Raw genomic sequence first — 13,016 nt, 5'->3', positions numbered from 1 at the left:
GTCTGCGCATGCGCTAATCGGGTGGCGGGGCCAGCCACTCGCTAGGCTGTGATGGAGGGGGCGGGGTCAGCACTCGCTAGGTTGTGAGGGAGGGGGGACGGGCTAGCCAGTCACTAGACTGTGAGGGAGGAGGGACGGTGCCGTCACAATGTATGCGCAGCGCGTTTTCGTTCCACGGAGGAAAACAATGGACTGTTTTGGTGCGCTTCTGAGCATGAGCTCTGTCGCTCATTCTGGTGCCTAAAGCAACATGGCGTACGCGAGCACACGGGCGCCATATTGGAGGTGGCAGAGAAAGATTTCGTAAAATAAAAATAAAATGTTTGGCCGTCACACATCTTTTTACATAAACATGTTACGTGCGTTATTCTTGTTTAGTTTGTTTATTTCTGCTGTTTAAACAGAGTTTTCTTTGTATGCTGTCACAACCATGACAGCCGGCACATCCATTCTCTTTGTTAGCTGCGCGCCCAAAATTGTCTTGAATGAAACGAGCAGGAGGATTCCTTCGGCGCTTAATATGCGTCAGAGCAGTCCGGCGACACAATCTAGAGCATGGCTGCTGCTGCTGCTGCTACATTACACTAGAGTGGAGTGTCGAACCACCGCTACAACATGATTCTTTACGTTATCGGCAGCCACTATTTCATTTCCGTCCAACCCTTGCTTATGTCTTACGAATGAAAAAAAATCTCGCGTTTGTGGCATGTTTATGTCCTCTCAATAAAGTTGGTTGAAAAAAAAGACATTGTTCGCGCAAATCATTGAGTTGTGCGCTCCGGAAGTCTGCGGTGGCACTTCCGGTACAGAATTTATGTGGGAGAGGAAGAGTTTGTGTAACTGTGTAGAGCAGATATTGATACAGGAAATGTAAAAACGTGTTTTTCGACTATTGTTCGAATGTGATGGCATGGTGGTAGTTGTAGTTCGTTCCTTTTACGTCGTAATAAAAAAATCTGAGTAACTGCTAAAATCCCGAAAACAGGTACAATATTGCACACGTATATTACATAATATGAATCGTGAGTGAAAAGCATCATGGGTGGCTATAACACAAACATCAGAATGACAGACAATTTTACTAAAAATCCTGTATCATCGCTGGGCGTTGAGTAGCAGGCATGCCTGTTGCTATAGGATCTCTGAATAGCAAATCCAGCATCTAGAGCAGGGCTTGTGTGTAAGGTTCTACAGTGTTAGCCCCCCCCCCCCATTAATTAATTTTTTTAATAAGGTTTTATTTTCTTATGGTTTTGGGAAAAAAAATTACCAGCTCAGGACACCAACATCTTACCCCATTTCAGACATATGTTGCATAGACTTGTGTATGTGCAGTAGGTCAAAATGCATATTTCATGGTGTCAGTGCTAGGGATGACTGGGAAAGGTAAGAAAATAGTACTGTTTTCTTACCTTTCCCCTTTCCCTAAAAGGATCAATGGCCCAGGGGATAAAAAACAAAGCAATTGGATTCAGTGTGGGTGCCTAACATACTGGCACCCCCAAGTGAATCCAGTTTTCCTTGTTATTTAAGGATCCAATCTTTGGTGAGGGAGGTTTAGGGTAGGCATTAATAATTTTGCAGCATTTAATACCTCTTGTATTGGTTATTGATTGCTTTATATGTTACTCTGTATGTCCAATGTATGAAATCCCTGCTTTATAAATGAATGTTAATAATAAGTGAAGCTAGTGTATGCCAGTGCACATAGGGATAGTTATGCTTGCATATTTGATGCTGTAAGTGGGGGTGCAATAAATTATTTCTAGAATTTTCAACATTAAATTTGGGGTTTATAGTTTGAGAATAATGAAAATCTATGTAGATCTAGCCTGCACAAAAACTGTCCTAGAGTCATATATGTAATAATAATAGAACACCTTCTATTGGTAGATTCCCTTAAAGATATATTACCCTCTTACCTCAAGGTTATAACCCTGATCCACTCAAATCCTTCTGGATTATACTTTTGTCTAAGTGGCTGCTTTTTTTCTTGTGTGCGTGTCTTTAAAAAGATATGTCTTTTTATGCTACATCTATCCAAACTGAAATTGTAATATTTCTATTCTTCAGATGATCAGAAGCCTCATAGGAAAAAAAAAAACGCTGAGCTGTGTAAAGAAAGTTCCCATAATGCCTCACTCCTGCACCAAGACCAGTGTACATGCTCAGTTTGTAAGACTATGAGGAAGCTTCCTGCTGATTGGCTCAGATCCACATTCCTAAGGGGGAGGAGGGAGTTCTTAGCAATTTTGCACAGGGGGGAGCAGGAGAGAGCTGCGTGTCTCTGGCACAGGAAAACAAAGAGACTACAAATCCTGTTTCTTTTGACAGAGAAGTCAGTGCAGCGTTTCTGTGAGTGCTTATGGCTGTATATACATAGACCTTTCTGATAAAGCTTACTTAGTTTTTACCTTTCCTTCTCCTTTAAGATCTCATCTGTATTACACATGGTTGTCTGAAGGGGGCACTGTGGTTCATCCAAGAAGGTCATTTTTCTCCTTAAAATAAATTGTGTCATGTCGATGCTTGAAAACAAGAAAGCATGCAAGCTGGTGTGATCAGTTTTTATATTACAGCATTGAAGATCATAGTTGTACATCCTACAAGATCTTGTAGTAGTATGTGCATGTAGTTGCATGACGTGGTTTTGCATTACAGATAGTATAGCCGACCAAAACCTTGTGTGCTGTTCAGCCCTAATTGCTACAGCTGACCCCAGCAATCCCCGGTATAAAGTATAACCACAGGTAAATAGAAATAATTCCAGTAATCTGCACAAATCTGTTTCACAATAGTTATTATTTTTTCTGTAACACACTTGATGTGAGTCACTGACAGATTTCTCCTGCCCCACCTGACTGATTCCAGCATGAGACTGTGCACTACTAACACGACATAGGTGGGTTGCTTGCAGTAGGAAAAACGGTTAAGCTGAGTTAGTGCACCGATAAACCATTTATTAAGTATCACAGTTTTTTTAATACTGGTAACTTTAATAAACCAAAATGTATTATAATGCATATAGGAAACACAAATCATACAGCTGAATACAGGCAGCAAGCAGTGTGGTGGGGAAGGCAAATAATGTTGCAGTCCCTGCCTCCAGCTGAGCTTACATTCTAAGGTCCCCACTAATACGCACCATGAATTTCATTAGGATTTAATTTCAGTTGTGTTTTTGACTTTATGAGAAAACCCAGACATGCACAATGAGAACATACACACTCCACACATATAGTGCCGTGACTGGAACTGAACCCAGGGCCCTTGTCCTGCATGGCAGCAATGCTAAGATCTTTGCCCCTCCGTAAAGAAACTGCTGCCATGTTGCTGTACCAATGTAATATTTTTTTGCCTTCTTTGAAAGCATTACTGTGTCTTTAAGGCTAATAGCAAAGTTATAGTCCTTTAAAGGTTAATAAGTTCTTTAAAGCTGCTTCTGTTTCCTTGCATTCTGTGCTTGGAAGGAAAGATAACACAGTTTCAGAGGAACAATGGTATTTCTTTTCTGAGGCTCAAAGATCATTTAATAACTGTTTATCTGACCTGACTGACGTGCTGAACTGATTAACCAGTTTTCTAACAGATACAAGTACTCCTGTACAGTCCCCAATTGTGCATACTCAATCCTTTCCTAATAGAAACACCAAGGGAAAGCCCTTCACATCACTTCGGTTTTCCAAAGTCGTGCAAAGTTGCCTGCAGGAGGAAACTTCCTGCAACTTTGGAATGCCGAAGCAATGGGAAAGGCTTTCCACCGACGGCTCCTATTGCCAATGGAAAGCCATTTAGGAGCGGTACACGTAGCGATTTTCGATCTTTCGTCCGACCATTTGAAAAAAATCTTTAACCTGCCCGATCGACAAGTCGACCGATATCCCAAGCCTTTTGCGATATCGGTCGCCTCGTCGAGCTGCCATACACGCACCAAATATCGTACGAAGCAATGTTTCGTACTATATCATGGTGCATGTATGGCCAGCTTAAGTTGCCCAGCAGAGATCTGTTGTGGGCGTCTAAACTTTTCCATGGGTCTTTAGCCTAATAGTTTTAGCAAAAAGTTGCCTCTGGTAACTTTAAAGCGGTTGCCTGATTGCTAGGGTTCAAATTACCCTAGTAAACAGGCAGTGGTTTGTGTGTGAGGTTGAAAAATGAAATGATGAGGACCTGACTAGGAAGATATTGAAATCAAAAAAGATGAAAACTGCTGACACCATGCGGTTTTTTTTAACCTGATCTACACAATAAAGGTGCCTCCAACCTATGAAAAAGAAGGGGCAGAAAGAGATAATGCTCACTTCAGAATATATACCCTTATGTCCTAACCAGGTCATTGCGCCATCTGCCGCGTGCACAATTGCATTTCATAGAATTATCATGCATGCACAGATGCGCATTTGCGATTGAGGTGCGCTCTGGGTGTAGCAGAAGTTAAGTCGGATGCTGCTTGTGCATGCGTCTGATGGCACGATGACCTGGTATGGACTAATGATGTGTGGGCCGGCCCAATAACCGCAGGTTGGGCGGGTTCGGGCCAACCTCGCCACATCAACTGCGGGTGGGTTTGGGTTGAGCCCTTCCACTCACCCTTTCCTGCCCACAACCTTACACTGCTGCCTTCCTCTTCTGGCTCTCTCAGTTACAGGTGTGTGATCGGCATGCCCCGCCCCCTTATGTAGTGTCATTGCGGGGCGGGCGAAGGTCTATAAACAGAGGGAGGAAGCTGGGTCAGGGAGGGTTAGGGTTGGGAGTGGGCGGGTTAGGGTCGGGTGCGGGTTGAGTATTTCTCCAACCCGCACATCCCTAGTTTAGACATAAGGGTATATATTGTAAAGTGAGTATTATCTCTTTCTGCCCCCTTTTTTGATTTTCTAGCCCATGATGAAGACCCAATATGAGTTGAAACATGTTGGGCTGATGCACTTTTTTGTAGCTATTTTTGTATTTAATAAACTTTTTACTTTTATTTTTGGAGTGTGTAGATACTTTTTGACTTCGTTTCCCCTGACTTCTATCCAACTGGATGAATTTATATGACAATGTGAAGGAGGGATGATTGCTGACACCAGTGCATAAATGAATAAAAGCAAACCCCACCAACAATGTTGCAACATTTAGTGGAAAGCCTTCATACAACAGAACAAGGGTAATCCTTTTTTATCAGCACAAAGAAAACCAACTTCATGTAGGCCGCCTTGGCAGGGCCTGAACTAGGGGTAAGCAGAAGAGGTATGCTCCTAGGGTGCAATGGTGGGGGCGCTATGCATGCACCTCATTCGCCTACCCCTAGTCAGGGCCCTTGTCCCTCCACTGCTCGCAGGTCCCCCTCACCACCCACATTACCTTGCTCCCACCCCGTCTTAGTACCACTGTGCACGCATGTTTGTGCATGTGTGCTCACGCACACGTATGCGGGTGGAGGAGAGGGCTGGCTAGCCAGGTTGCCTAGGGTGCCCATCTAGCTTGGCCCTGCGCTGCACCTTGGTCTTGGAATGAGATGTTGGACAGGCAGGTGTCTACATACATGTGGCCATATAGTGGGTCATACTAACTCTACTCACCATTTACTATAGGCTAAACTGTGGTAGAATCAAAATGCCATAAAGAAAGCACTTTTCTATGGCGCATTTAATAAATCTTTATTTTACGATCGTTCATGTGTCAACAGTTGAATACCTGTTCCAGAAATGAATTATAGGATATATAAGTTAATGTAATACACTGTGTGTGCAGGAAAAGCAGTTGGTAGGATTAGATTTAGATCGACAAGAACCTAGTAAATCCCTTTGTTACGAAACTGTCCTCTTTTCAGTGGAGGAGAGGCATTCATTTTGTGCCCAAATAAGTGTGTTGCTAGGTGTTTGGATTTTTTCAAGGGAAAGTGCTAAGTGCTATGGGAGAAGCCTGCTTTGGGAACCTTATAACAAGATTAGATGTTTGTGTATGTCAAACAGCAGCATATGTCTAAATGCGGAATTACCATTTTGCCATCAGTTCACGCCAGATGCTCAGTTTGTGTCATTTTTTTGTAGATCTTTTCTATGTTGCTTTTTAGTTAATCCATGAATGTGTCCTTTTTAGCACAAAGTAGTAATTAAAGGGCAAAGAAAGATAGAAAACAGAGATTTCTTTATAAGTTTCAGATATTTCCATTGGTCCTGTGCCTATGCATAACCCCACGCAGGCAGTGGCATAACTAGAACCTACTGGGCGCCACAGCAATCTCATTTAAAGCCACCATAAACTTTTCATTTTGTCATTAAATTGCCTATTAATCAGTGGGGCCATCACCTCTTAAAGCTTCTATTATTACACCCCCGGTGCAGGCCCAATAAATCCATTACATGCTGAGGAAAAGTCTCCTTGAGTGTTCATCTCCAACGAACAATAAAAGTTTTTGACTGGATTAGGTGCGGGCACAGTTATCCTTCAGCAAAGTGTTTTTTTTTTTTTTTCAACAAAGCTAGAAATACTTAATAATAATAATGCTACAGTAGGGTAAATTCATTTCTCTGAATGTTGTAAATATTGGGTTGCTATATTTGCTGGCAGTAAAAGCCAGACAAGGGGGTGGGACAATGACATGGGGGCGGGCTGGTGACATTGTGGGTGGAACTGTCATGTCAGGGGATGGTCCAATGATGTCCAGGGGTGTCCGACTGATGTTGTGGGCCCTAGGTTAGAGGTTTTGAATTGAAAAGCCCCTTGAAAATTTTGAAAATTAGGCTTTTGGTTCAAAACCAGACAGGCTGCCACCCTAGGTAAATAGACTAAAGGAGTAACAAGCCTCATTGGCTGAGATTAGAGAGATTATGCACACTGTTGCCCTGTGCTTCATGAGTCGCAACCTTAAGGGAGAGTGGCAAAAAGAAATTCACTGTAACTTATGACCAATGCCAGAAAGCATGTGACATCTTAAGGCAGCTGGAAAAGGTTTTATGGTCCGATGAGACCAAAGCTTTTTGGTCAAACTAAACTCCGGCCAAACATTGCACATCATCACAAACACACCATCCCTGCCCACCGTGAAGCATAGTGGTGGTCTTATCATATTGTGGGGCTTCTCTACAGCAAGCCTTGGAAAACCTGTAAGGGCAGAGGGTATAATAAACACAGTAACATGACTATATCTGGAGCAATGCTGAATAAGTGCATTTGTGTATGACACCTAACAGGCTGCAAACTCTGTACAGCAGGGAATCTCATTAATAGCAGTAAAGAACAATGTAAACAGGTTCAAGCATGACAATGAGTTTAATTCAAGACAAGGGAGACCCCTACTGGCCACAACTGGATATTACTCCATGCTTAAGTTTTTAATATGAATTCACAGTGAGTGATACAGTTTGGATCAGAAATGAGAATATGTACCAGTTAAAGGTGTTATGGTATATTTGAAATGGTATTAAAAACAAGCAACACTACTTCAAATGAGACCCAAGGTGACAGACATTGTACAGAATTACTATTATCTAGCATTGATATTCCATCACTGTAATGGTCTATTAAAGTCAGGGTGGCAGCAATAAGACACATGTATATTTATGTGTCATATCAGTTTAATAGAGAAGGTCTGTCTTATTCCCAAAGCTTTTTTTTTGTACCCACTGCTATTGTATCACTTACATAAATAAATGTACTGTTTCCTAAGCATAGAATGAAGGACTGTCTGAATGCTGTACCTCCTCCCAATAGAGAAAGTGCCTACTTATCCTCAACCTTCTAATGAATTCTAATCTGGCAGGAAAAAAGTGTATGGTTTATACTAGCATACTAGCACAGGAGCTGGGTTTAAATAGTCGATAAGAATAAAAGCAGAAAAGAATGATTTTGTCCAACCTGCTGCACCCTCCAACTGTCGCTGATCTAAGACACTCAGCATCACAGCACCAACCTAATAGATTTTTGGCTCTGGGATTTGGAGTTCAACAATATCTGGAGGGTTGTAGGGTTACCTGTCTATATATGTAGGAGACCCCGAATGCTCAGAAGAAACCCCCTCAGACAGAGATAGACCCTACAAACCCCTTGCAGATAGTGCTCAGGTTAAAATCATAATGGATTTCTGCATAGGGTGACTAGTGAAAGTAACCCATTCATTGCCTTGGGAGAACTCTTAATTAGTCACATGGCAAAATATTAGTGCAGTGGTTTAACTTGTACAATGTCAGACTCCAGAACATGTCCTTTAATTAAGGTATCAATAACTGGATATCCGTGTTCAGGTCCTTCCTATCCCTTAACCAGCAAAGGCTGTCTGTAGCTCTCTAGTTATTCTTCCACTTACTGGGAGTTTAAGTGTTTCACAACAGTTCACACTTCCAGTCATGTACTTTGAAGGATTAACACCTTCATCAATGAGAATCATGGTACCATTGTGATTGGATCATACCTTCTTACACCTGTCAGTTTCAGCTAACACCTAACTGAACAAGTTCAATGGAACCATTGTGATTGGATGTCTGTGACTCTACTACCATCAAGAGTTTAAATACCGGGGAATTCCCTACCAGTCATTTGAACTGAAGAAGCCACTCGGATGAGTGGTGAAACGTTTTCAAGAAAAACTCAGAAAAGTCCAGTTGTTTTAGACTTAATTCTTCTAGATACTGTATATCATGACCTGGATGAATGAGAATCTTCATAGACTTACTGGGAGTTGCATCTATACAAGACCTGAAGGCCACAAGCTGGACAGCCCTCTGCCTATGTGTAGGACTCGTAAGAGATATTGCCACTAAGCCATGTATTAGTCCATGGTTCCTTTGCTTGATCAATCTGAGCACTACAAATGTAGCCCTTTACAACTGGACCTGAATGGACAAGTCTGAAAATCCTGTACAACAGTGACCCTGGCAAGTGCTCAGTGCAATGGTCTGTGCCAAATGTCTCACTTTACTGCCCCCTGTCCTGCTCTGGCCCAACCCCACACCTTGTGTCTCTTGTTTAGATTGTATTTCCATCAGGTCCCTCTTTTCCTCCTATTCCAGTATTTGTATTGTGCTGTATATGTCTTTCTGTTGTACAGCGCAGCATAAAATAATTCTTTTGCTGATTTTTTTTTAAACAGGGACCTAGCAGAGATGCAGCGTATCAGTGTGTCTGGCAAAGAGATTTGCAGGGCGCAGGGTCCTGCCTTGAGAGGCAAAGAAAGAAAAGCATCATATTGGTCTGTGGATTTTCAGGTGAAGGTAAAGAGATGTGGAAAGCTAAGGCAATATTTAATGTGCTCCATTTATAGCTACACTTTGTCTTTCTCATTCTTTCTTGTGCTTGGGTTTCCAGTGGGTACCTCTGGGTTTCCTTACACACTTCCAAGACCTTACAGGATGGTTAATTGTGTGTGTGTATGATAAGGACAATAGATTGTAAGCTCTGTTGGAGCAGGGGCTGATGGGAATGATGTATAAGTTTCAATAATATTAATACAAATAAAATATTGTTGTACTTCATTTGAATGAATGTCTGAGAAACTTCACCATCTGTGGGGAATGGAAACAAGAGACTGTGGGTCAGTGCCCCTGGCATCAAAGTGCCTGAAACAGTCCTGCTGGCACATTTATGCCATTCCCATGAAACACAAAGGGAGGGGATTTCTGGCATTATGATGTTGCATTTCTAGCAGTCAGCAAAATAAAAAATGATTGGGCCTTGGGCAGAGGAATAACACTAGGGGCAAGAATATTTAAGGAATCCTGACTGAAGAGCTGGTGTAGCCTGAAATGGTCAGTACTTTTAATCCTGCTTGACCTTTCTGCAGCTTTTGACTGTCAATTATTCTCTCTTGCTCCATTGTTATCCATTGTTATCCTCATTAGGGATTCAAGAAGACAGTGTCTCTGGCTGTCTAACTGCAATTTCAGCATTCATGTCCTCTCGTTAACTGAAAATCAACTCTCCTCCTCACTCATCACCTCCTCTCACTCTCGCATCCAGGACTTCTCACGCGCTGCACCCATCCTCTGGAACACTCTGCTCTGTTCCATTAGCCACTGCCAGAGTCTCTAGGCTTTTAAACAGTCTCTTAAGACTCACCTTTTCATTCAAGCCTATAACCTAAACCTTCAGAAGTGTGATTACTCATTGAACACCCCTAATCTTTCCTCATACAATCACTAACTACTGGTTTTCTTCTCTTTTTCACCTCTTTGCACTTACTGTCACATACCAACAAGAACTCTGCCGCCATGCTAGTTACCTTGACCTTATGTCTCAACCACCCTCCCTTTTTAGAATGTAAGCTCTTGCAAGCAGGGCCCTCCCCCTAGTGTCCCCAGTTCTTATCCAAGTGTAACTGTAGACCATTTTTTGTGAATTTTCTATATGTACATGTTAACTGTTTTGTCTTTTGTACCCCTTTATTCTGTAAAGTGCTGCGTGAATTGATGGCTCTATATAAATAATAATAATACTTGTGTTAAACTTGTTTTCTTTTTTTGCAGAAAACTGGTTCCTATCATTCACCAGAGGAAGATGAGCTGCAGCTTAAGCCAAGGCCTACCCACCACCTCTACACACCCGAGGGAGACTTTACTTAGTCTGACCCATTTTCTTAGTCACTGCTTTTACCTCTTATTGCCCAGAGGGAAGGGCAGTCCTTCAAGCCATGCTACCCCAGAGGTTTACTCCACTGGGGCTTTTACTCTCCTGAGTGCTGAATGATGACTTTTCATGAGTCCAGAGGCTGCACTTTTTGCTGCACCCCCAAAAAATCTTATTAAACAGCAGTGATGATTTTATAATAAGAATATTTTTCTGATCTTGATTGTTCTGTTTATCCTTTCCTAGGAATTCTCACAACCTGATATCCACATGTACAAAATTAATTTCCTGCTACTGAAACTATAATTTGTAAGTTCTGCAGTCATCTGTTTTATTATTTGTATGCAATGCTGAGTACCATATACAGGTCCTTTTCAAAAAATTAGCATATTGTGATAAAGTTCATTATTTTCTGTAATGTACTGATAAACATTAGACTTTCATATATTTTAGATTCATTACACACAACTGAAGTAGTTCAAGCCTTTTCTTGTTTTAATATTGATGATTGTGGCATACAGCTCATGAAAACCCAAAATTCCTATCTCAAAAAATTAGCATATCATGAAAAGGTTCTCTAAACGAGCTATTAACCTAATCATCTGAATCAACAAATTAACTCTAAAAACCTGCAAAAGATTCCTGAGGCTTTTAAAAACTCCCAGCCTGGTTCATTACTCAAAACCGCAATCATGGGTAAGACTGCCGACCTGACTGCTGTCCAGAAGGCCATCATTGACACCCTCAAGCAAGAGGGTAAGACACAAAAAGAAATTTCTGAACAAATAGGCTGTTCCCAGAGTGCTGTATCAAGGCACCTCAGTGGGAAGTCTGTGGGAAGGAAAAAGTGTGGCAGAAAACGCTGCACAACGAGAAGAGGTGACTGGGCCCTGAGGAAGATTGTGGAGAAGGACCGATTCCTGACCTTGGGGGACCTGCGGAAGCAGTGGACTGAGTCTGGAGTAGAAACATCCAGAGCCACCGTGTACAGGCGCGTGCAGGAAATGGGCTACAGGTGCCGCATTCCCCAGGTCAAGCCACTTTTGAACCAGAAACAGCGGCAGAAGCGCCTGACCTGGGCTACAGAGAAGCAGCACTGGACTGTTGCTCAGTGGTCCAAAGTATGTCATTCGGAAATCAAGGTGCCAGAGTCTGGAGGAAGACTGGGGAGAGGGAAATGCCAAAATTCCTGAAGTCCAGTGTCAAGTACCCACAGTCAGTGATGGTCTGGGGTGCCATGTCAGCTGCTGGTGTTGGTCCACTGTGTTTTATCAAGGGCAGGGTTGAGAGAGAAAGTTGAGAGAAAGTTGAGAGACACTAGACCCAACACTCTGGATGAGCTTAAGGCCGCTATTGAAGCATCCTGGGCCTCCATAACACATGAGCAGTGCCACAGGCTGATTGCCTCCATGCCACGCCACATTGAAGCAGTCATTTCTGCAAAAGGATTCCCGACCAAGTATTGAGTGCATAACTGAACATAATTATTTGAAGGTTGACTTTTTTTGTATTAAAAACACTTTTCTTTTATTGGGCGGATGAAATATGCTAATTTTTTGAGATAGGAATTTTGGGTTTTCATGAGCTGTATGCCACAATCATCAATATTAAAACAAAAAAAAGGCTTGAACTACTTCAGTTGTGTGTAATGAATCTAAAATATATGAAAGTCTAATGTTTATCAGTACATTACAGAAAATAATGAACTTTATCACAATATGCTAATTTTTTGAAAAGGACCTGTATATAAATAGATATTAGATGAGTTCTTAAAGAGCAAGGAAAGGCTACTACTGTAGCCCTTAACATAGTGTAGAGCCCCCTTGGCCATAGCAAATTGCAAAATTTATTTTTTAAAATAATGGACACTTCTCCCAAAAATTGGGATTAATTTAGCTGTATTTGCAGCCTCTCACAGCTGCCATCTTGGATTCCCCCGCTCGATCAAACAGACCCCCCCCACTCGCACCCCCCGTGGCGATCAAACAGACCCCCCCGCTCGCACCCCCCTGTGGCAATCAAACAGACCCCTGCTCACAGCACCCCGCTCGCTCCCCGCCGCTTGCCTGTGCTTCTGTGCTTCAGTTTGTGTCTGCATGTCACATGAGCCAGGGATGGGGAGGGGGGAGCTCGCCTGCTTATCACTGAGCACTGCGCATGAGCCACCTACGTGTCCCGGTCACACAGTCAATGTGGGAGTGAGGCATTATGGGAATCCTCTGTACCCAGCTCAGCGTTTTTTCTTCTGGTTTTGCTTCTGATCTTCTGAACAGGAGAAATATGGGGAGACTTAAGGGCACTATTGAGAGAACTGAAGGTATGCCTGCAGCTTGAGATTAACTCTTTATTAGCCTTTCCTTCTCCTTTAAGGAGCTAATGCTGTACCCTTCTGAGCTACTGAGCTTACTAATGTTAAGCAACAATAACCACACAATTTGTATGAAAGGAGACACACTATATATTCATTGGTC

The 13,016-nt window shown here is 42.4% G+C and overlaps 1 long non-coding RNA gene across 1 annotated transcript; it reads left to right on the top strand.

Moving 5' to 3' along the window:
• Positions 1-94: 94 nt before the first annotated feature.
• LOC101731796 lies at positions 95-10,744 on the top strand. The gene is made up of 3 exons (XR_001923995.2): positions 95-985; positions 9,074-9,194; positions 10,446-10,744. It is a non-coding gene; the product is annotated as an uncharacterized LOC101731796 (long non-coding RNA).
• The last annotated feature ends 2,272 nt before the right edge of the window (positions 10,745-13,016 follow it).

This window comes from Xenopus tropicalis, chromosome 2 (assembly GCF_000004195.4).
Source record: "Xenopus tropicalis strain Nigerian chromosome 2, UCB_Xtro_10.0, whole genome shotgun sequence".
Lineage (NCBI taxonomy): Eukaryota > Metazoa > Chordata > Amphibia > Anura > Pipidae > Xenopus > Xenopus tropicalis.
The sequence above is the reverse complement of the archived record's forward strand: the minus strand, read 5'-3'. Positions and strand labels throughout refer to the sequence as shown.